Source organism: Lissotriton vulgaris, chromosome 3_1, assembly GCF_964263255.1.
Source record: "Lissotriton vulgaris chromosome 3_1, aLisVul1.2, whole genome shotgun sequence".
NCBI lineage: Eukaryota > Metazoa > Chordata > Amphibia > Caudata > Salamandridae > Lissotriton > Lissotriton vulgaris.
Window position 1 is genome coordinate 6850080 of NC_141689.1, and position 26974 is coordinate 6877053.

At 43.9% G+C, this 26974-nt stretch overlaps 1 protein-coding gene across 2 annotated transcripts in view; it reads right to left on the reverse strand.

Annotated features, from left to right (window-relative positions):
• LOC147725805 (uncharacterized) overlaps positions 1-26974 on the reverse strand; it is a 279608-nt gene that overhangs the window by 203167 nt on the left and 49467 nt on the right. For both annotated transcript variants that reach the window (XM_086959982.1, XM_086959983.1), the window contains exon 2: positions 22570-22631. The gene's annotated coding sequence lies outside the window, so the exon portion shown is untranslated. The remainder of the gene's footprint in view (positions 1-22569; positions 22632-26974) is intronic.

Consider the following 26974-nt stretch of genomic DNA (forward strand, 5'->3'; position numbering starts at 1 on the left):
CAATTTGGTGGTGTTTTTCTTCAGACGGATGTTACTTTTATGCTCGCCAATCCTCAGTTTTATTTTGCGACAGGTCATACCAATGTATCTCTTATTGCAATTGCAGGTGATCATGTATATAACATGTGACGAGTTGCAATTCGTATGCTGGCGTTGTGTCCATACCAATTTCTCCGTTAGCTGCAGTGTTTTTGATACGGTGGTGGTTCTGCAGGCTACACAGGAGCCACAGGGGTAGTGGCCAGTTACTGGATTCATACTGACATCCCTCGTGATGGCTTGTTGTTGTTTTTTCAGGGGACGGGTATGGACCAGAACGTCTTTGATGTTCTTTGTTCTACGATTGGCAAACCTTGGCTTTGGCCAGTTGAAGACTCCAGTGTTCAGGATATGCCAGTTTTTATTTATCAATTTGTTCACTTCATATGTTGATGGGCAGAAGGTGGTGACACAGGTCGTCAAGTCCTGTGTTTGTGCCTTAGGGTAGCTTTGTAAAAGGCACTCCCTCGGTTGATTGCTTGCTCTCTTTTTACAATACTTTATTGTTTTTGCTTTGTAGTTTCTTTTTGACAGTTTATGGCTGAGCTCTTGTGCTTGGATCAGATAGTCTTCTTTCTTACTGCAGTTACGTTTTAACCTGAGAAACTGGCTGAAAGGAAGATTGTCTTTAAGTGGCTTGGGGTGGTAGCTCTGATAAGAGAGCAAACTATTTTTGGCAGTAGGCTTTGTATAAGTTTTTGTTTGTAGAATGTTGTCTTCCACAAAGATTGTAAGATCCTTGGACTTTTTGGATCTTACAATAAAGTATTGTAAAAAGAGAGCAAGCAATCAACCGAGGGAGTGCCTTTTACAAAGCTACCCTAAGGCACAAACACAGGACTTGACGACCTGTGTCACCACCTTCTGCCCATCAACATATGAAGTGAACAAATTGATAAATAAAAACTGGCATATCCTGAACACTGGAGTCTTCAACTGGCCAAAGCCAAGGTTTGCCAATCGTAGAACAAAGAACATCAAAGACGTTCTGGTCCATACCCGTCCCCTGAAAAAACAACAACAAGCCATCACGAGGGATGTCAGTATGAATCCAGTAACTGGCCACTACCCCTGTGGCTCCTGTGTAGCCTGCAGAACCACCACCGTATCAAAAACACTGCAGCTAACGGAGAAATTGGTATGGACACAACGCCAGCATACGAATTGCAACTCGTCACATGTTATATACATGATCACCTGCAAATGCAATAAGAGATACATTGGTATGACCTGTCGCAAAATAAAACTGAGGATTGGCGAGCATAAAAGTAACATCCGTCTGAAGAAAAACACCACCAAATTGTGTGCCCATTTTGTTGAGATGGGTCACTCATGTGAAGAGCTCCAATGGACAGTGCTTGAGATGCTTACCGATAAAAATACAAACTGTGAGCGCCGTCTGTTCGAAAAAGAGCAAAGGTGGGTGGACCGCCTAAAAACCTGTGAACATGGGTTGAACGATGCCATCCCCTGGCATCGTTTTGCAAATTGATAAAAGTCCTAAAAACCAACAGAATTGTACTTGAAGATGAAACTATATCAATAATATAAACACTGACCCTTTGCAAAAACTTAGCTCCGTTGGACCAATAAAGCTATCATTGTAACGATACGAGAAAAAAACCCAATGAAACTAACACGCCCATTTGACCCGTCATGCACCTTTAAAATCATAGTGCTCTCAATCCAAGCCACACCCCGGGGCAGAGTCAGCACAAGGCGAAATCCTCCACACACGCGGGTAATGGCGCCGATCACCCAGATATACCGGTAAGACGAGTAATCCTCTTTAAAACTAACGGAGTGCTCTTTATGACAGCTCTGAGCTTCATGCGGCTACAAAAGCGACACCCCGGTGAGGCAGAGTAACTTTTGTTTACAGGTAGGAAAACATTGAATAAGCTTTACACTGTTAAGTAGCACTGTTTATAAGGCTTGTTCTCCCTCCCGCATCTCGCTATACTTTTGCTCTGACTAAACTCTGCTCCCTACCAGATTGCAGGGTCTGAGTGCTCATACCATACTTACAGCTTTTCCGCGCGCTTTAGACAAGGCTTGTGGAACATAGATACCTACGTAGCATACCAGTATTTCGTTTATATAACAAACCAGCATCTTTACTCTCCATTATTTGCCATTGTAAAGTCAAGAAGTTTTGTTGATAATGTCACTTAACTAAATTTTGATAATGAAGTTCATTATTATTGAATGTAAGGTGTATGTGTGTATGCAAAATATGTACATTTTTTCTGTCTCATTGCAGATTATGAAGGAAAATTTCCTAGCAATACACAATCTAAACAAGAGTGTTTGTACACAAAATACGACTACACTAATTGTGTAAGTACAATACCTTTATGTTTGTGAGTCCTGACGAAAGCTCCGCAGACCCTTCCAGGCCCTAGGAGCTGAAACATGTCGACGTATTTTATTAACTATACTATCAGACCCAGTAACTCGGTCTAAGATCGTACCACTCAAATTTTTAATTGTGGTAAAAAACAACCCCCATTAAAGAACTTTCGGGCTGTTTACCCTTTTTAAACTTTGTTCCTTTTTTCGCACATTTTACTTTACACCTTTTTTCACTCAAAATCTCTGGACACTGCACCCTAGACCAGAGGCGCCTCGGGTGAGGCTGGCAAATTCACTACTTCGGAGTAGCCAATGATAACTGCCACAACTCTAATGTGGGGCGGACGAACCAAATATACCGCACCTCCTTCCAACCGTAACATAGAGTTTTTTGAGGCTACTCTGATCTTTATCCCTTATGCCAATGGTCATAAGGTGTAACTAGCATCCTAAATTATGACTGTCTGTTCCTGCCCAGAAGGGGCTGTCCATTTCACTTCCTTGGGTTATGTATATCCCACTCCAGCCATCCGCTGTGGTTGCATGCCTTCATTTCAGCACGTGCGTCTTTGTGTGTCTGAACGGCTCTGTGGACCTGTGCGAACAAACCTCTGGCACTATCACACAACCACACCACAGCTATGTCTTGCGCTGTCACACAGCCAGGGCACTGTACCACGCACTGCCCACACCACCGGTTTTTTTCTGCAGTTTTATATAGCGTGAACTCGACCCAAAGGTATTGGAGCGTTTTCTCCTGAGCACCAGTTACTTTACAGATCTCGAGCTGTGTGACTGCACAGTGTGCAGCTGCGGTGTGGAAAGTAATGGGCTGTGCACATTCCGTTTTGGTAAGCAAGGGGAGATCGAGTGATCTGCCCAGAATCAAAGGATGTTGAGCCGATGCTGAGACTCGAACCTGGTCCCCCAGAGCCAAAAGTCGGCAGCTCTGGCCGTTAGGCCACACCAGTTGTGCTTTGCACCATCACTCAACCACACCACAGCTGTGTCGTGCACTGTCAAACTGCCAATGCTCTGTACCACAGCCCATTATCATCCAAACTGCACAGCAGAGGCTCGTACTGTCCTGAGACCTGGCACAGTACCCCAGCATCAGCACCGCAGCTGCACACTGCACCCTGCACAGTCACAGTGCAACAGCGCTACACTCCCGCCCTGCTTTTCCGCACAGCTGCTGCGCAACCACACAGCAGCTGCGCCGTGCAGGGTCACAGAGACAGGGCTGAGGGCTTTGTACCACAACTCCACTGTGCCCTGCCCATACCAAAGCTGCGTGTTGTACTGTCACAGACGGGGCGCTATACCGCACAAGGGCCATATTCACAGCTGCAGCTTCACTGTCCCAGCCTGGCTGCGCTGTCACAAAGCCAGTGCGCAAACCCTGCACTGTCCCGCACGTCCGCTGCGTCCTACACTCCAACTCCCGCCTTTGCTCTTTAACCTCTACTAGCCTCAACACATCCCTGCTGTGCACTGTGTCGCGCGGGACTGCAGCACCGTCCGCTGTTTGTGGAACTGATGAAATGGGCCTACACCACCTTATGTAAAATCGCTTCTCATCTTGTCAACCGCTAAAGGATAAAAAGCGGAGTGTACGCCTTGGGATTCGGACAAAGGGTTACAAAGATCGCCCGTGCACACACCTGGCGGCTCTGAGTGCAGAAAAGAGACGGCCGCAGCAGTGCACGAGTGTCACAATGTGCGTGCTCGGTACTTCATTGGGAAAGGCTTTATGAGTCCACCTTTCATCATTGCAAGGTTGATAGAACGAATTAGAGCTCGCCGATTATTAATCGCGTGGACGGAGTCAATTTGGTTTTAAAGTGTGCTGTGGTAACTGGTCAGAATATTATTAGGAAAAATCCAGGTTGGAGAAATTTAAATTTCGACCTTCTATCACCTTAAAATGACTCAGAAAACCCAATTGAGCGCTTCGAGGCACCCATATCGAGCGGTAGCGCTGCACAGCACACCATACATACTAGAGAAGGACCAGGGAAGCTGGTCCGCGGCAAAATCCATCCAGAATGTCAACACATCCTGTGTGACTGTCAAAGAGGCAAACACGGGACAGATGAATTCCCAAAGTGTCTATTAGTCTATTAGTCCATCGGAAGTTCAACGAATCTGTGAAAACAAGCCTTGTTAAATAAAAAAATAACCTGTCACTTAAAATGAAACCTGGTGTCCTGCGGTGTTAACTGTAATGTATTTTCAGAAGAGCAACACATAGTTAATGCTTACATTAACAAATCATTGTTTTGCAAAATAAAAATACTACATTTTGTTTTACTTTACCGCGTTTTATGGCATCCCGTTCCGCCAGCTTAAAAGAGTTCCCGACATATAATAAGGCAGAGACTTCAAAGTGTACAAGAAATCGCCCTCATTGCTTGAGAGGGGTGGGCGGGGTTCCTCCTAGTAGAACGTTTTTGACATATCTGGGCTGCCGAATTTAAAACGGCGATTAAAGCGCTAGAGGTGACCGAGTTCATGTGGCGAGTTAGACGGTTTCCGCGACACCTCTATCGAAGTCATTTTACACACGCATGCAACCAAACAGAACACATTCAAACACGGACCCACAGCTGCGCGAGGCACTCTCACTCCACACTCCGCCTTTCATCCTAACCAGCTAATAGGAGAACGCCGCCGGCCTGCGACCAGGAAGTCAGGCAGGCCGGGCGGGACAACCGGAAACCGGAAGTAGGAGGGCGGGAGCCTACCCCGCCTCCCACGGAAGAGCCACGGCTTTTTGAGCACCGGAGCATGGTAACCGGCATAGAGGAGCCCTGCAGCTGCCGATGAGAGGAGAGCCGCCGCACCAAGGAAGCCGGTGAGTGGGGCTTCGCCTTGTTGCTGAGCTGCGAGGGCGGGGGGCATGTGTGTTTGCGCTTGCGGTGGGGGGTCTTTGTATGTGTGCGTGTGTGTAGGTGCGCTGGTGTGTGTGTGGGGGGTCTCTGTGTGTGCGTGTAGGTGCGCTAGTGTGTGTAGGTGCGGCGGCGACGGGGGGTGTGTGTGTGGCTGTGTATGCGTGTGGCTGTGTATGTGCGCATGCGTGAGTGTGGGTGCGCGTGCACGCAGTCAAATCCAGCACAAGAGAGGCGCGTGGCACCCTCTTGTCCTTCATTCCCCCGAGACAGGCAGCTATAAGTCTCCGCCTGGACGCATCCTTCGGATGCTTATTCCAGGCGAGACCTAACAAGGAGACATGCCATCATCATAAGACAGGGAGGCCTGCCTCCATCAGCACAAAGGGAGGCGTGCCTCCATCAGCATACAGGGAGGCGCACCTCCATCAGCACACAGGGAGGCGCGCCTCCATCAGCACACAGGGAGGCGCACCTCCATCAGCACACAGGGAGGCGCGCCTCCATCAGCACACAGGGAGGCGTGTCCTACATCAGCACACAGGGAGGCGCGTCCTCCATCAGCACACAGGGAGGCGTGTCCTCCATCAGCACATGGAGGCGCGCCTCCATCAGCACACAGGGAGGCGTGTCCTCCATCAGCACACAGGGAGGCGTGCCTCCATCAGCAGACAGGGTAAGGCTGTGGGTCTTATTGTTTGGTTTAGCAAGAGTTCTAGACTTATATAAATTACACTAGTAGTGTGATTTAGCTCTGTCTTGTTTGTTTTGTTATATGTTTGTGTACACGCTGCTGTACCGGATTGTTTAATATGGCAGTCAACTGGGGTTTGGCATATGACGAGGAAGAACTACAATTTATTCGATCTCTAAACCCTAGCATTCTAGATAGCCTTCCACCTATTATCAGCACCAATGAGGACGATTGGAATAAAGTATTGATATTGAAGAAATCACACTCTCGTACAACTGTCCATGGAATGGCCATGGCCGAATAGCCAGACCAAATTTACCAATTGTAACAGCGAAAAGGTGATATATCTTATCACATGTCCATGCAAGCAGAATTACGTGGGTATGACCACACGTAAAGTTAAATTGAGAATAATGGAACAAAAACAAGCTAACAAATTAACCAGTCATTTTCTAGAGGCTAATCACCGTCATGATGATTTTGTGTGGACGGTGCTGGAACAACCATACATCCCGGGACACATCACGGATATCTCCAAATTTCTGTTACTGAAAGAACAGAAATGGGTCTTTAAATTGAAAAGTGACAGAATAGGACTGAATGATGTTATGCCCTGGGTCATGCTATAAGGAATCAGGCTGTACCTTCTAGTATAAGGGCATCATTGCCATCCATGCATACGATAGCACCTAACCTGCTATCATTCAAGGTGCTTCTAGTAAAAAAAAACATGAAAAAATATACATGAATTTGGTTCTGAGAGCCAACATCTTCGAGTGGTGGTTCACATTATATCACATATATAGTTCATAGAAACCCTGAAGAGGGCTTTGAGATCATGCCATATTTGTCCTTGAACAGTCCCGCTTCTAGCAAACTATATGTTATATTCACCCATGTATGAGTAGTAATTGGCAGTTCGCCATTTGCCATTCATTTACCTATATAGGGGACGCCCTACACACAGGCTTTTCACATAAGGCCAGACTAGAGGCTATATATTCACGGTGACATACAATTATACTTGTACTCGTACAAACCCATTTTAGCCTCTGTATGCTGTACCTATATGATTACACTGAACGATTAGACATTTGAAGTTAGTATTGCGGTCTTATGGTGACAAATAAGGATAATTCCCTTTTAATTTTAACTTTATTTCTGTTATTTATCTCTGTTTTAACATTATGCGCCGATATAAACACACCGATGATTGGCAGTCGATATTGGAGCTCCATGCTATGACGTTTCTCCTCTTTCAAAACATAACGTCATTTCTCTAAATAAAACTACAATTCCCGATGGTTGAAACGTTACGGGATGACGTCATCACGCATGTCAGCGTGATGCGCACCCGGAAACGAGAGAGCTTCCATAGAACATATTAGCCAGCTCTTGCCTAGTCCCGGTACCTCTCCAACAGCCCGGATGACCGCGGCGAGGTACCGACGGATAGGTGAGTAAATGAAGCAAGCGCGTGATTTTTGTAATTTAAGATCTAGTCTTCCGTCAGTCTTCTGGTGGCTTTTTGAATGTTTAGCTATTGTAGCACGGTTGTTAACGCGAAGGATGAGGAAAGAGGACATTGATAAAATAGCGCTATATGATTGATTAGTGACACAATTATCATTTAAATGCCATGCCGCAATGACTATGGTAACTTCTGTCTAAGAGAAACATACGTCTATATTGTTTCCAATATCCCAGAGCAGAGTTACCGGGGGTATCAAGAGATATATGCGTATATCTATTTTTGTTTGTTGTCGGCATATATGTATCACGAGCATGGTACATTTGGCCAGATACACATGTCCTTTTGTTAAGTTGACATACCAATCAGAGGCAGTTTTGTGTTATTTTTGGCTAATTTAACATGAGGATCAGGAACAATTTACCATTAAGATCTCCTTTTACTAAATTTAGAGAATGACAATTACATATGAGTACACTATATAAGTTATAGTGCAAGTTGTCTGTTATGTTTTAAGCATTCGGGTATTTGTGTGTGTTACATAGTATTGTGAAGAGACTGAAGACATAAGGGAGGGACGGAGCATCATTTAATATGATGTATTGCTCTGTTTTTCTCCCGTTTAGAGCGGTGCCTCCTGTTTACCTGAGCTGTTGCCAGGTGGGGTGAGGTAGTTCCCTCAGATATTCGAGGTAAGAATGGTGAACTTGGTTCCTATAAGGAAGTGTGTTAGGTGGCAACATTGTGCCACTTGCACTGTTTGTAAATAAGAATATGAGAGTTTTCTCCAGATAAGATGCCGCTTTACATTTGTATTTTTCCAGATTTCTCGAGGAGACTCTAGTATTGCTGAGTAGAAATTTGTGTACATTGCTCTACCAACAATCAGGTTGTATGGTGACTAGCAATTCATTCACATATAATTTTTTTACTTTATTGCAGTAGCGTACTATTTTTGATAGGTCCTGATGAATGCACAAGGCTTACTTTTGCTGTTAATGTGCTGAAACATGTTGACCATTTGAATACCATATAGACAGCTATCTGTTGAAACTGTCTAATTGCACTGTTTTTAACTTTGGTCCACGGTGTACAAGAATAAAATGTTTGGGTCCACCGCTTTCCAATTTTAACATCACTTTTTCACTATTGCACTGCATATATTTCCCACTTACTAAACTGCTCACTTCTGATAATTAAACCAACTATTCTTATAACAAAACATCCTCGGGCTCCTTCACCATTATGATGAAGTTGTAGCCCTTAAAGCCACTAGGTTGGCTTTCAGAGGAGACCCAGATGATGAAGCATGTCACCCATCTGGGTGAGTGATGGGAATCCAAAAAAATAATGCATATTTTTTCAGTTAAGAACTTATTTGGCGGCATCATTCAGGAGTAACGTCTCATATTCTGTCGCGTTCTAATCTAGGACCCTGATCAATACTGTGACCTTATGCCCCTATACGGCTATAATCCATTTATTCCCCTATATTGGCATAACCGATCAAATGCAATATTCAGAAACTCGTCTCTGGCCTCAAACGATCAGAGCCACATTTCAGAATCACTTCCTCTGCAGCTTCCTTTGCAGCTCATTAGTGCAAATGACACAGCAGAAGCCACTATCTAAGATTCCTAGATTAACACTCCAAGTTCTTCAACAAGATAAAAACTCAGCAACCTGGGAAAGCCCCGCTTGCTATGTTTTGATTAGTAATAGAACTCTAATGAGCATTGAGAGACGATCACTTCCTAGTGACATCTTTATTGACGTCTTATGTCCAAAAACTTACGTCAAACAAGGCACCTTTCAGGTATAAATATTACCAACGTTGCCTTAAGCAAATGCTAGCTGCCTCATAGACATCGCTGCCATTATCGCTGCTGATGCTATCGCTGCGAACGAGCGAACGATGGTGTGGTGAACAGAGGAGCTGAACAGCCGTCCCTTGCAGAGCCCGGCAGATGCAACCAGCCCACGGACGCTGCCCCTCCTCCTCCTCTTTGACGCGCTGAGAAAGACGCTGTCTTTTTTCCTGCCGAGAAAATCCAGCTCCGGCGTTTCCACCCTACTCTTGCGAGTGACTGGGATATCGAGTCCTGAAGGAGATACCAGCCCTCCAACATTCTATTCCAGAGGTATGGTGTTGACTAAACCCTTAGAGAGAATTCTTGAAGCAAACCTTGGCAAAACCAACTTAACTTAAGCTACTTACTCCCTTCCACGTGTTAGGCTTAGGTCAGGTACACTGGGGTAGGCGTAGTTAGAAGCACCAGTTGAGTACGTTAGTCAAATGTATATATGAATGTATATATGTTTTATTCATTTTAAACCATTGTATGGCTAAGAAACCATATCAATGCTTTTACAGTATTATTTCGCAATACTCATTTTACTGTACGCACTTTTTATAATAACAAGTCTTGCAATTGTGGCAATTCATTTCTCTTGTATGAGAAGAAAGACTGTTCAATAAATAATACCTTTCATTGAAAACGCCCGTCTCTCTATTCTCTACATATTGTGAAAGTAATCTGCACAACAACTGACTGAGTAAAATAACTGTCTATTGTTTCACACGACTCTAGAGATTGACTCTTATCTGAGGAGCAAAGTTGTCATGTTGCACGCTTGTTGGAAAACTGAATCCCTTCTTGGCTGTACCAGGGAAGCTGATCACTTCCTATTCAGTCAAGAAAGTTTCCAGTGACCTCTGAGCTAGTTGGTAACAAACCCAATTAAGTTTAGCATAGTCAGTAGAGGCCTGGAAGATCCGCACTTCTACGTCGATACTACTGTTTATGTTATTCCAATGCGCAGGGCCTATTGGGAAAATAGGAACTACACTACATGGCGCCAAACGTTTGGTAAGGCGATAAACTAACGCAAGACGTTAGAGTAACTCAGTCGTGCATTTTTCACACAGACCCCTTTCTCCCGTAAATACTCCAATAGATGTCTGGAGTGGGTGAAAGGTTAAAATCCGCCCGACCTTAGTAGGAAGAGATTCCTATGTAAAGCTCTGGTTTATTCAACGTTGAAGGATACAGTGTTCCAAAATATTGTGCACCTAATCTTTGTCTCCTTGGAGACCTGCTCTGCAAAACCTGCATTTATAAAATGTCAGTAGAAAACAACGGAACTGATGCCGCAGTAGATGCGACTCAGCAGGGTCCCAACGGGACTACTGAACCGGGTGCAATAATCATCCCGGCACATTTAAGAAAATCTATAACGTCAAAACTTATATAAAATGGACTGACCACACAAGGTGGCACAGTCGTCTTCGTGATAGAGGCACACGAATATCGGCAGACAGGTATTCTATTCTTGGATAAAATTTCCAGCGGCAAACGCTGCAACACACGAGTTCCACTACTATATAGTAGGGGATCCACCGGAAGAGTACGCTCCTTTCGAGGAGACTGAAATCCCATTAAAATTCCAAGAGCATCTGCTCTGGTTTAAAGGCGCCCTAAAACATAATGATCATATAACCGGGCTCGGTCCACTAGGTAGACCAGGAGCAACGTGGCCGGTTCTAGCCAGCTACACACCACATCCGGACATTGAAAAAATGTCTAGAGAAGAACTTTTAGCACAGCTAAAAACACTAATTAAAATACATAGACAGTTAGTCCAATATGTAATGCGGACTGCAACAGTCCAACCAGCTGTTAATGTTCCACAGCTGACCCCTCATCAGGGGAACACAATAAAATTACACCACAGAACATACAATCATGTCTTGGTAAAACACCCATAAAACGGGAACAAATTCCTTTCTGGTTAGCGCAGAAAATTACTCAAATAGAGGCAGTATTTCCGAATACTACCCCTATTGAGAAACACAGGATTCTGACCATCTGCCTTCCAATGGGGGTCGCACCACACATAGAGGACTGTGACACTTGGGGTACAGTCTTTGCTTCCATTTACACAAAAACACATGGTGTTCCGTCAATGGCGGTAATACCAGAAGTGCTAAAACAGATTCAGAATGAATACGGTCCCGAACCTGCTTTAACTCTTGGTATGAAATTACTGAAAGACTTCAAGCAGGTCTCGGCTATATTACTAGCCAATATAAAAGGAGAAGCAGCATCTGTGGCGATCCACCAGAAATTGAAGGAAACAGATATAACAGATCAACCAATTGAGCTTGCCAGAATCATAGAGAAATGCTATGAAGAACTAAGTAGAGACAGCTTGGGTGGAAAACCAGTAAAGCCCCAACTGCTCGAAAATCCTGAAAAATTATTTATTAAAAATAATTCAAACACTCCTAAAAAGAGCTGGGATGGAAATAAACAATCCACTCCCAAGGAAAAAGTTTTCCAGTCCAGAGGAAGGTCTCCTCGACGGAGGGAAAGAACTCCGACTCGAGAACACCAGTCTCCCCAGAGGGAGCCCTCTGAGAAAAGATATAACCTTAGAAATAGGGATAATTTGAAAAAGCATGATAGATATCAAAGTATTGATACACGTCCCTCTCGATCTTTTTCGCAGAAATCGGAAAGAAGAAGACGGTCAGACCCAGGAGAGCACACCAAGTCCAAAGACAAGGAACCTGCTCAAAGTAAAAAGTTACAATTTCCAAGAAAGAAGTTAGCCAGTATTAGAGTAATTGAACATGCCGAGAATACTGAGGACACAGTTGAAAAACAGGGAGTGGGCACAGACAATGCTAGACAGTGCAGCAGAAATCAGTATAGCCCGCAAGATCTTGATGAGTCATCTGGAGACAGTGGACACGAATGAATACATTCAAGTAGAAACTGCCGACACCAGAGTTAGCGAGCCCCATAAGATATATGAAATAACACTGCGTATAGAGGGTGATAAGACTAGGAAAATAAGGGGTCTATTTTGGGATAAACTCTCAAAAGGCTATGATATTCTGTTAGCTGAAAAAGATTGGCCCCCAGAGTTTGTCAGGGAGTGCCCTCGTGGCGAAGAAATGATTATGCCTGCCTTCTCGAATCACATTTCGATTCACAAAAAATATACTTATGCAAGGAAATGGGCAGTGGCCCAGGCACCGGCATTATATAAAAATCATGTAGGATGGGATGAGGACTCTCCTCCTCACAAAATCCAGTTAAAAAGTGAACCAACTGCACAAAGGCAGTATCCCATTAAGCAAGAAGCTAAAAAACAAGTCAGGGAGATTTTAGATCAACTTGAATACCAGGGGGTGATTGAAACATGCACCTCTCAAATGAACAATCATTTGTTTCCTGTCTCCAAGCCAGACAATTCATATCGTCTAGTTTTGGACTACAGACACCTTAATGCATGTTGCAAAACTTTTGCAGTACAAAATTGGCATAGTGCTGCACTAATGAATAACATAGTTAGGAAAAAATATAAAACGACATTAGATATATCTAATGGTTTCTTTTGTCAAAACATTGCACCAGAAAGCAGATACTTGACCGCTTTCTCAGTAATGGGGTCTCAGAAAAATTTCTGTAGGCTCCCACAGGGGTTCAAGAACAGCCCAGGACTATTCTCAGCTAGAGTAACAGAGTTACTACAAATATATGATGACTAGCAGCCCGCCCCAGCGTTGCCTGGGGCAGAAGGGGGCTGGGGGCAGCATTTCAGGCTTGCGTGCACTCCCGCCCTGGCCCCCGCCCGCCACAACATTGTCTGTGTCCCGGACAATGTCGTGGCAGGCGGGTTCCGGGGGGGAGTGCACGCAAGCCTGAAATGCCGCCCCCAGACCCTGAGCCTTACCGCAGTTGTTCCGGGCCAACCTCCCGCACCGGCTCCCTCCCGTCCTGTGTCCCTGAAATGCAGCCCCCAGACCCTGAGCCTTACCGACCCTGAGCCTTACTGCAGTTGTTCCGGGCCAACCTCCCGCATCGGCTCCCTCCCGGCCTGTGTCCCTGAAATGCTGCCCCCAGACCCTGAGCCTTACCGCAGTTGTTCCGGGCCAACCTCCCGCACCAGCTCCCTTCCGTCCCGTGTCCCAGAGCCTTACCTGAGCCGCCGCTCCTCCCCGAGCTCCTCACTTCACCACCGCTCCTCCTCGTCATCACGTACGTTGCGCCCAGCGCTACGTCGTGGCCGTCAGCGTCGCGGCCGGCGCTACTTTCAGGGCACTACTTTTTTTTTTTAAGTTATATTTTTAAATGTACGTTTTCTTTTTTTTCTATAGCCTATGTCCATCGGCACACCCTGAGGATTACAACAATGTATTGGGTGTGTGGATTGACGCTGTGGTTCCAGAGTTTACCTTGCCAAAAGGTTTGTGTTCTCTCTTTATAATAGTGGTATAGATGAGGCATTATCTTACGTAGATGATATCTATCTCACAGACGACGACTTGGAGACTCACTTGAAAAGCGTGAACACCATTATACTTGGGTTCGCAGCAGAGGGTTACAAATTCAACTTTAAAAAGTCCCGAATTGCCCATCTGACAGTATTATTTTTAGGATACGAATTGTCAAGTGAAGGAAAAAGCCTAGCGGACAACTTCTTAGAGAAGTGCGCTGTACTCGAAGCTCCAAAAACGCTGAAGAATTTACAATCGATTCTAGGCTTTCTGAATTTCGGTAGAACTTACATTCTAAATTATGCGGAGAGGGTTAAACCTCTCTACGAACTAATTAAACCTGATTTTAAACAAATCAATTGGACTCAAAAACACACAGAAATTTTGAGATCACTGCAAACAGACATGTTAGCAAAAACAAAATTAGATACACGTGACAGTACACGCAATCTTGTAATCCGAGTCATCCCAGGAAGATGCGGATTCACGTACCTGACCTCTAATGAGGGAGAAAAGGTACCAATAGCTTACAAATCACATTTGTACACAAAGGCTGAAATAAAATTCAGTTCAACTGAGAAAATTCTAACTGCGGTTCAGACGGCTGTAGCAAAAGAAAGGGCCCTAGCACAAGGTAAACGAGTAATAATCGTTACACCTATACCGGCTTTAGAAGCGGTAACTAAAGCAAGCATTCCTAATGCTAAAGCTTTGCATCCGAGATGGATCCAGTGGGTTAATTCTCTTGCTGCAACAGACGTAGTTTACGAATTTGATCCTAACTTAAGACACAGGAATTTTTACAATATGAATATGAATGTCCTCTGCCAATTGAAATACTGCCTTTAGAAGAATATGGAAGTATTATATATACACTGACGGATCAGCACAACCCGCAGTTGGGGGCAAACAAGCTTACAGTGCTGCGTGCGCGATTGTTAAAGGTCGTTGGCACAAAGGAAAATTTAGACCAATGGTCACTAAAACACAATCTGTAGGAGATTGCTCAGCTCAACGAGCTGAATTGGTAGCATTTAAGATGGCGCTAGAAAATACCGATCGCGAATTCCCCACACTAATAGTGTGCTATTCTTATTATTGCGTACAATCTTATAATGAATACTTGCAGAATTGGGTGGAAAATGGTTTCAAAGATGCGAAAGGTGGCACAATCAAGCATAAAATGCTTTGGGAACAAGTAGTTCTTTTACAGAAAGAACTACATAAGACTCACGTGATACACACTCCGAGTCATCAACGTGATGGTGTTCACGTTGCAGGGAATTCATTGGCTGATGAAGCCGCGAAGGCAGCTGTGCAAACGGCTTCCGTAGCTGCGATTACTCGGTCACAAACAAAAATAGACAGCGACATTCTACAAGCTGTCAGTGCGTCAGTAAAAAATGATAGAAAAACACTCCCAAAAGGCTTTCCCGAAAAGTACTTATATTTAACAGATACGAATAATGTTCCTTTTGCTCGAATCCCTGGAGTGGGGGATAGGGTAATTCCAAACATGAACCGGAGAAAGTCATTAATAGCAGACGCACACATGGGTGAAGGTCCTAGGCACATACAGATGAGGGAATCTTTGAAAGAATTACAATCAGTGTACTGGTGGCCAGGAATGAGCCTACACCACTACAAATATGTAAAGAACTGCCCGGACTGCGACAGGGATCGCAGCAATGAGTCAAGCGCATTAATGCCATGGTAGGCGTAATGCTGTCTACATGCCATCCAGCGTCCTATTAATCATTTAGACTAAAACATACTTAAAAAATGTGGCCCCAGCGCTCAGCTGACGCCAGAACGGTTATAAAAGATCTGCGAGTCTTTATCGGCACATACGCAATTGCCATGTTCCATTCTGACCAGGGTCCTGCTTTCAGCTCTCGAGCTTATAAGGAGGCCATGGCCAGCATGGGAGTTGGGTTGCGGTATTCTTGTCCGTCACACCCCGAAGGGAACAGTGTGGTAGAAAGAAAAAACCAGGACATAAAGCAATCTATAACAGCGAAGGTATTAGGTTCGGGTGCTGGGTGGGTCAAACATTTAATAAGTGTCCAGTTAAGTCTTAACAACTTGCCAAGAAATTCTCTAAAAGGTTTCAGCCCATACGAACAATTGTTCGGAACTAGAATGCGAATTCAGGACTTAGATAGTCAGGTATCAGTGGTAGACGATAAGAAAACAGACTTTGACATCAAAGACAGTTTGGCTGTTTTACAGGACTTGGATGAAACAAGAAAATCCTTAAGCAACATAAAGTTAAAGCAACAGCCAGCTACCACTGACGAGGCACCACCAGCACCAGCCCCAGCAAGGCCTGTCTGGATTCCAAAGATTGGGGATCTAGTCAGAGAAAAAATAGCGGTGAAGAAGGAATTTGGGCCTTCTTACAGAAAAGCAGTACCTGTCTTAGCAATCAACGGAACACGATCAGTAGTACTACCGACCCTTGCTGGTAAAAAGGAGAACAGAGTTGTATCAATCGACCTGGTAAAACCACAAGCATGTGGCCTATAATCAACAGTAGGCCCAGTGGACTTCCAAGAAATAACAGAATACCCAAACTTGCAACAATCCAAGAGGTTCAAACTGAAAGACTAATCACATTCGATCAGCCTGCAGTGCACAGAGAGGGACTATGCAATAATGCCATGGAACTCGTGCCTCTTGAAACACAGATTGAAACAGTTTGTCAAGAAACACCAGTCTACAATGATGTGGCATCAGAATGTGCTACCGAACGACAAATTGAAAGAACAATCCCAACAATTGACAGAACTGCCCCTGGCTACTTCATCAACTTCGACAACTTTTCCGAGGATCAAAGCAATCCCGAAGTGATGCCTGAAACAAAAAAGACTTTTAAAGAAAAAGTAACAGAACTCTTTCAACAAATCAAAGAAGTATATCTGGATGCACCATTGATTGAGCATTGGATTATTTCAGGGGTATTCATACTCCTACTATGCCTAATTTTAGTTTTAATTTTAGGAAAGTTTATTACAATACAATGGACACAGCAAGTCAGAACATCAACTTAGTCCTCAAACCACACAGATCATCCCACGTGAAGAAAAGAGAACTGTCAACAGTAAATGTCACAGCCATTCCAATACCCGGTGGGGTAGTATGGGAGAAAACTGACTATGAAATCTATGGTCCGGTCGAAATCCTGAAGTATCCTCATCAATTCAAGGTTTCCTTAAGTGACTTTGTAAAACCTAGTACATTCTCTGATGATTGGGACTTTGAAAGTATTAATAATATGATGTCTGATTTAGTAATGTCAGCTAGATTCACAGAACATGATTATTTACAAGGTTCGTCTAGTTATGAACAGATGTTCTGCTACACACATTATGGTGATCATTACTTACATAAGTCTGCACAACCTAGAAATGTTTTTAAGTATAATCAATGGGAACATTGTGCTACACCACCTAAAAGCAGTTCTAAAACATTCTATGAGAAATTCCAGTACTTCTCAGGGTTTAACACCAGTGATGCAGAAACGTTTTATTACAAACTGTTAGATAAAACAGGGTTGAAAACAATGCTGACAAATACTAAATTGATATATTCAGAAGCATTTTATGAAAATATGATGACATTTGGTTTTGATTATTGGAAAAATAACATTGAAACAAAAACCATCTGGGGTACAAAAGAGTAGCAGGTACAAGGCCTAGAAGCATTATTCAGAGCCTGCATGATCCCAGAACAAATGATGTTTTTAAATGACAATTCACCAAACATCCTGTCTTGGCCTAGCTAAGATTAAAGACCTTAACAAACCGTCTATTCCAAAGCCAATACCTGAGAATACAACAACAGATATTGAGATAGACTTATCTAAAATTTTACATTTAAACAGAACACATCCTGATTGGAAAAAGTGGTTAATCTGGCCTACTGACACAAACAACTGTCAAGATAGATTCCTGAATAAAACACAGGGGTTAAAAATGACCAGACAAGACCCCAGATACTCCCAGAGACAACATCCAGGGATAGTAACAACATAAAGTGTAGGGAAACTCTGCCTCGAATGGCTAGGATCATCCACACTGGCAGAAATTAAGCAACACTTGTCTTTACTTAAAGATGGTGCTGATTTGCGCGATTTTATTATGGGACCACGCAAACAGCGTCAAAAGCGATTCATAGCGACCAGTATCTACGCGGTATACAACGAGGTTTGGAAAGTCACACAAATTGAAACAGCTGAAAAAATACGAGAAATTGATCGTATTAATTTGGAAAAATCACTTTCTGTAGTGGACAATGGGTTAATGACTCTGTCCTCCAGAATATATTCACTGGACAGTATTGTATCATCTGCCATAGATATAATAGATAAAGACTTGCTAATGTTACAGCATGGCCAGTCACAATTGCGTTCTATTGTACAGTTAAGGCTGGACGCTGCAAAATCTTCGTTCAGGCTATGTGCCTTGGCGTTTAATCAACACAACGTCATTGTTTTCCATCTTTAACCTTACTGATAAACAAATCAGCTTGTCACAGAAAGGAGCAGACTATACAATCTTGAGCATCGAAAAACTTGAGAGATTACCTTTGACAATGCCAGAAAGTCCTGTCATTGAATGGATAATACACGGGATTATCACAATTCCGATAACTTTCCGATTTAAAAATTGCCTTCAATACATACCTACTGGCCAGTATGAACGATTGGGTAAAGGATACATTAAGTCAACATGGAAATTACCATACACACACACATGCTATAGTGACAGCAACAAAAATGTATTTCTTAGTGGTGAAAACTGTAAACATTCACTAAGCGGTATACTTTTGTGCCAGGGTATTAATTTACACGAAGCCTGTGAAGGAAATTCTAACAACCTTTCATGCCACCAGCATGTCACACCTGCAACGCAGATAGAGCCTTTCTTTATGCAACTCGCAAATGGGAGTTACATTCTAATAACGGATCACAGCTGTTGTGGCCTTTTGCCAGGGAAAGCCTATCTCGTAAGCGTAACTTCCATGGTCAAATGCTGTATGCAAGCATTGTTTCCGAGCGGCCCTGGAGACATAGAGACTCCCATTTGGCCTCGTTTGAATTTCTCTTCTATACAAATTGATACTTTAAGCAAAATGAAGTCTGTGCTTTTGCAGACAACAGTGCCCATCACGTCATCAAAAGAGACGTATGATCTCCTAGTTGCAAGGACGGCTACAGAGATTCATGACCTTTTATCAACAAATTGCCCCGTGCATTTCACAGAAATGCTTAGCCAAATTCTTATCATGTCTAGTGCCATAGGCATCCCAGGCATATTTAAGACGATTTTTACGGGACTGCTAACACCATTCAAAGCAATTCTGGGAATCATTCCTAATTTTGTCCATTCAGTCTTTGGCGGCATACCCCTGATTTTGGGACTTGTAGCAGGAATTTTATTTTGACCCTCCTGCTTCGATATGGCAAGCCACAGCTCAGACATGACTCCGGCGGGAATGGAAGAAACAATCCTAGCAGTGCGCTACCGGGACAGAATAACTAGAGTCCTTGGATTGGCCAGGCTGAGAGAACTAAACATGACCTGGTTCCTTTCATTCAGACCTATATGGCACACCTGCATCTTACCTGTGCTACGATGTATGCTATGCGGAGATGAATGCGTGTTGGACACCTGTCTTGCACTTCCATCAGCAGTACCAATGGATATCGATACTTTGCTCAGTCCTGTAACGGCTCACGCATTGTGTTGTCCCCAGCGGCTACCAATCCTGATGACGGCATTCGTTGAGACTCCTGTACTACGACTAGGTGGTAACAGTGGAGCGAGTGACAAAAGCAACATCACCCAGGTACGACCTTCTGTGAGCATTGCTGATCCAGACTTTGATGATAGCAATCATTCTCACACCTGCCAAGTTACAGCACTATCGAATTTGGTCGAACTGTCACCTGATTTTGTAGACCAATTTTTGAGAGCCTGTCTGATATGATGTTCTCCCCTGAACAGAAACAATAACTTTTGAAAAGCATTCCGACACACAGCGTTCCCATGAACTCTGAATTCGGCCTTCAGTTTTGATCAACAAAAACTGCTAAAAGCGTTGGAACTCTATTCCCCCGTTCAACAACAATTTCTTTTTTTAATTGAACACTTTTTAAAATAATTACCTTTTTCTGACACGAACATTCTTTGCTTAAAGTAGACCTATTCATAAAGAACAGAAGCTTCTACTTCTATTTAGGTAAATCTAGAGACATAATAACTTAACACCAGCCTCTAGCTCATTTTACAACAAATGCATTTATATGTGATGAAATTATCTCGCCCTTCTTTTCTGTATTGAGATATTTCATGTGTAATTCTTTCGCAAAATCGTTCAAACTGATTACATATGCTATAATTTTTTGAATGATTCCTATGCTTAAAGACGTACAGTACCTATATTTTCACGTATTTCAAATACGCCTATTTCAAATGCCTATTTCAAACGCCTATTTCAAATGCAAATATGTATTTTGGGGTGGGCAATGTTACACATGCATCTTATTGCTCTAGTTTTAGTAATTTGATGGACATAAATTCGTGGAGTGGGTGTCGCGTTCTAATCTAGGACCCTGATCAATACTGTGACCGTATGCCCCTATACGGCTATAATCCATTTATTCCCCTATATTGGCATAACCGATCAAATGCAATATTCAGAAACTCGTCTCTGGCCTCAAACGATCAGAGCCACATTTCAGAATCACTTCCTCTGCAGCTTCCTTTGCAGCTCATTAGTGCAAATGACACAGCAGAAGCCACTATCTAAGATTCCTAGATTAACACTCCAAGTTCTTCAACAAGATAAAAACTCAGCAACCTGGGAAAGCCCCGCTTGCTATGTTTTGATTAGTAATAGAACTCTAATGAGCATTGAGAGACGATCACTTCCAAGTGACATCTTTATTGACGTCTTATGTCCAAAAACTTACGTCAAACAAGGCACCTTTCAGGTATAAATATTACCAACGTTGCCTTAAGCAAATGCTAGCTGCCTCATAGACATCGCTGCCATTATCGCTGCTGATGCTATCGCTGCGAACGAGCGAACGATGGTGTGGTGAACAGAGGAGCTGAACAGCCGTCCCTTGCAGAGCCCGGCAGATGCAACCAGCCCACGGACGCTGCCCCTCCTCCTCCTCTTTGACGCGCTGAGAAAGACGCTGTCTTTTTTCCTGCCGAGAAAATCCAGCTCCGGCGTTTCCACCCTACTCTTGCGAGTGACTGGGATATCGAGTCCTGAAGGAGATACCAGCCCTCCAACATTCTATTCCAGAGGTATGGTGTTGACTAAACCCTTAGAGAGAATTCTTGAAGCAAACCTTGGCAAAACCAACTTAACTTAAGCTACTTACTCCCTTCCACGTGTTAGGCTTAGGTCAGGTACACTGGGGTAGGCGTAGTTAGAAGCACCAGTTGAGTACGTTAGTCAAATGTATATATGAATGTATATATGTTTTATTCATTTTAAACCATTGTATGGCTAAGAAACCATATCAATGCTTTTACAGTATTATTTCGCAATACTCATTTTACTGTACGCACTTTTTATAATAACAAGTCATGCAATTGTGGCAATTCATTTCTCTTGTATGAGAAGAAAGACTGTTCAATAAATAATACCTTTTATTGAAAACGCCTGTCTCTCTATTCTCTACATATTGTGAAAGTAATCTGCACAACAACTGACTGAGTAAAATAACTGTCTATTGTTTCACACGACTCTAGAGATTGACTCTTATCTGAGGAGCAAAGTTGTCATGTTACACGGTTGTTGGAAAACTGAATCCCTTCTTGGCTGTGCCAGGGAAGCTGATCACTTCCTATTCAGTCAAGAAAGTTTCCAGTGACCTCTGAGCTAGTTGGTAACAAACCCAATTAAGTTTAGCATAGTCAGTAGAGGCCTGGAAGATCCGCACTTCTACGTCGATACTACTGTTTATGTTATTCCAATGCGCAGGGCCTATTGGGAAAATAGGAACTACACTACAATTCATTAGTAGTTTACAGACCATGGGATATTCTTCTTTGTAGAGATAGAGATATACTCTCTGATACAGAAGGGATCACCTTATTTTGAAGAATTACAGCCTCCAAAACCACTGTTGATTAAAGGCAAGGAAGAATATGAGGGTAAAAAGATTTTAGATAAAAAAATGGTTAGAGGAAAGACATATTACTTGATCGATTGGAAAGGCTATGGACCAGAGGAGAGCTCTTGGGAGGAGCAATCTAACATTCATGTTCCTAGATTGACAGAAGCCTTTCATCGTCAGTATCCTCACAAACCCATGCCGGAGGCTTGGCTTTGCGGAGGGGTACTGTCAAGGTTCTCCGTCCGACTGCCCAAGCGGCACACTGTGTGGCTGTAATTTATCGCAGTCGGATCGGGGGACGCAGATTAGGGTATGCGATGTCCGGAGATGAACGCGCCCCCTGCAGTGATCCGAGAGAACACTGCGGGCGTGCGAGACAGACTTTAAAGTCGCCGGTCTAGTCTTCGCAAGCCTTTGAAGGCACAAGGACATGCTCTGCAGTGAAGTGCGTTGGCAGCGTTTGAAGCCGCGCACTTTATCAACGATTAGAGAGAGTTAGAGAGCTCAGGAATATTCTTAGTCAGTCAGGGGTTAGTGTAGTTCAGATTCAATTGTAGAATCAGTTAGGGTAGCCAGCGTTTTGTGAGCGACGTGGAGTTAGATAGGGTTATTATAAGATTTGATAAATAGGAAATGGGTGTAAAAATTGAGAGAAACATTATCTACTAGATTACCAGTTTAACTCACCTGTTCATCCTACGGAAGTCTGGCACCAAAGAAGAAAACCCAGACTTCAAAACTGCAAGTTCCTTGAAAGAAAAAAAAAAAATGTTTTAGTTAAAAGAAATACTTGACAACAGACAGATAATTGCATTATTGAGTATGGTTAAGGAAACCACAGTTGTTATAAGTTAAAGATACCAAAAGACTTATAGAAGAGAGGCTAAGCCTTGACAAAAAAAGGGGTAAGCAAATGCATAAATAAAAAATAGAATTTAAGAGAATGTGTCCGAGAAGTTTATTTAAAATTAGGTTATTTTAATTGCAGTTCGCACTGAAGTGTTACGCCAGAAGAAGTAACCGTAGGTGCCTAGCGGTGCTGAAGTGAACCCAGAAGCACGACGGTCTCTTCTCTGTCCCCTTCCCCTTTCCCACTGCGGGGTTCATGCGAGGGCTTGGAACTAGAGAACTTGTGTGGAGGTCTGGGAGGGAGTCTGCTCCTTTGAGTGTAATGAGGACAGTGAGTATACAGGTTGGGCCCACGTAGTACACTAACCTGAGCAGAATGGCTGAAGGTTATGATTTGAAGAGTCTTGAGAAAATTCTGGAAGTAATACAGAAAGGAGAAAGGAGAACAAAGCCCTGAAGACAGAAATGGAAGCTTCTAGAAGGGAAACTTAAGAATTGGCGGTCAAGTTGAGAAGTGAAGTTCAGGGGCTAAATTTCACCCTTCCCCCTCTAGTTCAGCTACGTCAGGTACCAGTGCAGTCCTGAATCCAGGCAGTACCATACACGAGTAGTGCATTCCTTGGACCCCGTCATTCTCCTAGCTCCACCAGAATGTTTTAGTGGAGATCCCCAAAAGGCTCAGGTCTTCCTTACTCAGTGTTCATTACATGTTGTGTGCCATCCAACCGTCTTTTCAGATGCACCGTCTTGAATTGCTTTTATCCTCTCTTATCTCAGTGGAGATGCAGCTTCATGGTCCATGCGTTTGGTCACACAAGATGTTCATTTAAAATTATGTTATTTTAATTGCAGTTCGCATTGAAGTGTTACGCCAGAAGGAGTACCCGTAGGTGCCTAGCAGTGCTGAAGTAAACCCAGAAGCAAGGCGGTCTCTTCTCTGTCACCTTCCCCCCTGCGGGGTTCATGTGAGGGCTTGTAACTAGAGAACTCGTGTGGAGGTCTGCGGGGGAAATTTAGAATATGTAACATTCTGCTCCTGTTAGTGTACTGAGGATGGTGAGTGTACTGTTTAGGCCTTGACACCGACGGATCATTGCCCTGACAACAATGCTAGCAGGAGTCGAGCCATCTACTCCGGTCAAGCAGTGCTGGGTCTCACAAAATATGCATCATGCCTTTAACCAGTGCTCTTAGAGACCACGCGGTCCTCCTCAAACCTGGTAAGGCAAAATGTACTCACCAGGATTCTTGCTAGTCATGCAGCGCATGCCCGTCCAGAGATGCAGCCCGAGCTTCTGCCTATTGACAGAGCAGTGACTGGAACGTGAGTGACATCTGAAGCCAGCATGTGATGCGTGAATACAAATAGATGGATGTGCAACCGTCGCAGTACACTAACATCAACCTGGCACACAGGACCATCCAAAGGCATGCCTTAGCTTATGCCAGTCACCTTAATTGGGAAGCATACTGTACACTCAAATGCATCTCTTTAGGTGACCTTCACTGTTGAATTTGTAACTGCCTGAATCCCCATGAGTCATTTCGGAGTTATGTTTGCTGCAATGGAGATTTCCCACGGACTGCACAGCATTAGGACTACACACAAGCACACATCACCTCAGTTTGTAACTCTCCTAAGCTGGCTGCTTGTCCATGCCAGACCTTGCACACCCTGCAGACTGGGCTCCTGCTGCCCAGCAGCTTAAGCGGACATCAGGAACCAGTGGATTACAGAGTGGGTGGCCACACAGTCACCGGGCCATCATCCTTCTGACAACATGGCTCCCAAATGCCACCAAAGCATTGATGCATTTTCACAGAGCTCCATAGCAACTCATCACCAACTCAGGTTCTACATTTCATGTTAGACCCTTACAACAGCAGGTAGGTCATTATTGGGCTTCCTTCTCTTTCCACATGCTCCTATCTCTCAACTTATAGTCCAGACCAGACACCAACTTTCTAGGACATCAACCACTTCCAGCTCTGGACCAGGCACCAACATTCTACGACATCAGCCACTTCCAGCTCTATACCAGACACCAACATTCTATGACATCAGCCACTTCTAGCTCTAGACCAGACACCAACATTCTACGACATCAGCCACTTCCAGCTCCAGACCAGACACAAACATTCTATGACATCAGCCACTTCTAGCTCTAGACCAGACACCAACATTCTATGACATCAGCCACTTCCAGCTCTAGACCAGACACCAACATTCTAGGACATCAGCCACTTCCAGCTCTAGACCAGACACCAACATTCTATGACATCAGCCACTTCCAGCTCCAGACCAGACACCAACATTCAACACAATCCGCTCCAGACCAGATACCAACATCCTGTGAGACCAACCACTCTCCGCTCTAGACCCAGCACCAATATCCTATCACATCAACCACCCTCACCTCCAGACCCGACACCTACGTTCTATGACACCAACCACTCTCAGCTACAGCTTCAGACCAGACACTAAAATTCTATTACAACCACCACTCACAAGGACAACTCACACTTAAGATGAAGCTATAGGATACATATTTTAAGTTGTTTTCGTACAAAACAACTCTCTTACAACAATGGCCTGCTCCTGAACAGCTCGACGGCTAAACAAAGGGGAAGAATTTACTCTTGTGGTAGAGAGAATATCTAACTTCTATCCACAGTATTACACAACGTTGTAATTTTCAATCTGGCAATGATGCCAAGATGTGTGTATGTGTATCAGTGTCACCACCACGCTACATATATATCCTCCCTTCCATACGTGAAAAAAAGGGGAGGGGAGGTTGACAGTGCCTCACGGAAGCAACACCAAGGAGAGGATTGTATCAGACTGGTACTCGCCTGATTCCTCACTTCTCATCATCGGCTACTGTCAACCTTAAAGAAAATGGGAGAAAACAAACATAAAGAAAGTGCATATAGGACCAACAACCGTGAGGTGTTGTGAGTGCTGAAGACCCAGTGTGATATTTCCGTGCCCAATTAGGTGAAAAAACCGAAATACCACTATAAAAAGAGTAGGGCTAACTGGCAACTCATGACTTTATTCTGTGCTGTTAGCTCACTCTGATTAAAAGTCAACCGACATGTTTCATCACTTTATTTTTCAGTGATTTCTTCAGGGTTTCGTAGGTGAGTCAGCGTTTAGCATGCACCTTTCAAAGTCTTCCCTTATTGTACCTGTAGTGGGTGGTGGGACACAACAGACAGACACACACAAATGTTAAAAAATGTTAAAAAATCTCAGCAAGTAGCACCGAGCTCGGTGCTCACTGGCACATGGCAAATTTCTGCTATATAGATTTACCAGGTGGCCTGCTGTGATGAGCCTACCCGGCCCCCGTGGAAGACTGCGTCACGAGTATCGTTCCCTGTCTGTGTACTGGGACGCTTTGAACCGCCAAATGGTCGGTATCTGTTGCAAGAGATCAAGGCAAGAAAGTTAAATTGAAGTGCACCTCGCTTAACTTATGCCTACTCGATCACGGGCGGGTGTGACTCACTACGGTCCCTCTTTCAATATAATTGCAGCCCCTGCTCCCGTTAGCCTGGTTAAAAAACTCCTTACCGCGTAGGTGTGCTGGTGTGGTCTCGGCTCACCCCTCGTGTGCTGTGGCGGTGCCGAACGGCTGTTTACAAAGCCCATTTCCGGATCACGTGGACCAGCGTGACGTACTACGTCAAGTTTGGACAGCGGGCGCCATCTTTGAACGGGCAAATATCGTGATGAGAGCTCTATCACCACTACTTTGGTATACACTTTGCTGGTTATGCCTCATTCAATAATTTAGCGAGAGCCAGCCCTCGGGACTCGTGTGATGCATGAATTTTACATTATTAAAACGAACAGGGGAAAAAAACTTGTTAGTGTAGTTCTCCTTACAGCGTGACATTAGGTCACATTAATACAGCAGCTGCCATATTAGAGTGGAATTCTCATATACAATCTGTCACTATCATTAAAAATGCAGTGGGATAATCCTCCAAGATGTCATGGAGGTCCCACATCTACGGATTTCATGACATACCGGTGCATACTCCTATTATCACTGTACCACAGTCTTTATTATGCAGTGAGGGTTGGTTGAACATCCGGTGGTGTAAAAACTCCTGCATAGGGTCCCCTATGGGTCATACACCTTGTACTGTTTATACTAGATGGGGGGCCACTGGTCTCGGTGTTATAGTGTGTGGTCGTATAGGGTCGCACTCTAGGTCATTGAGACCT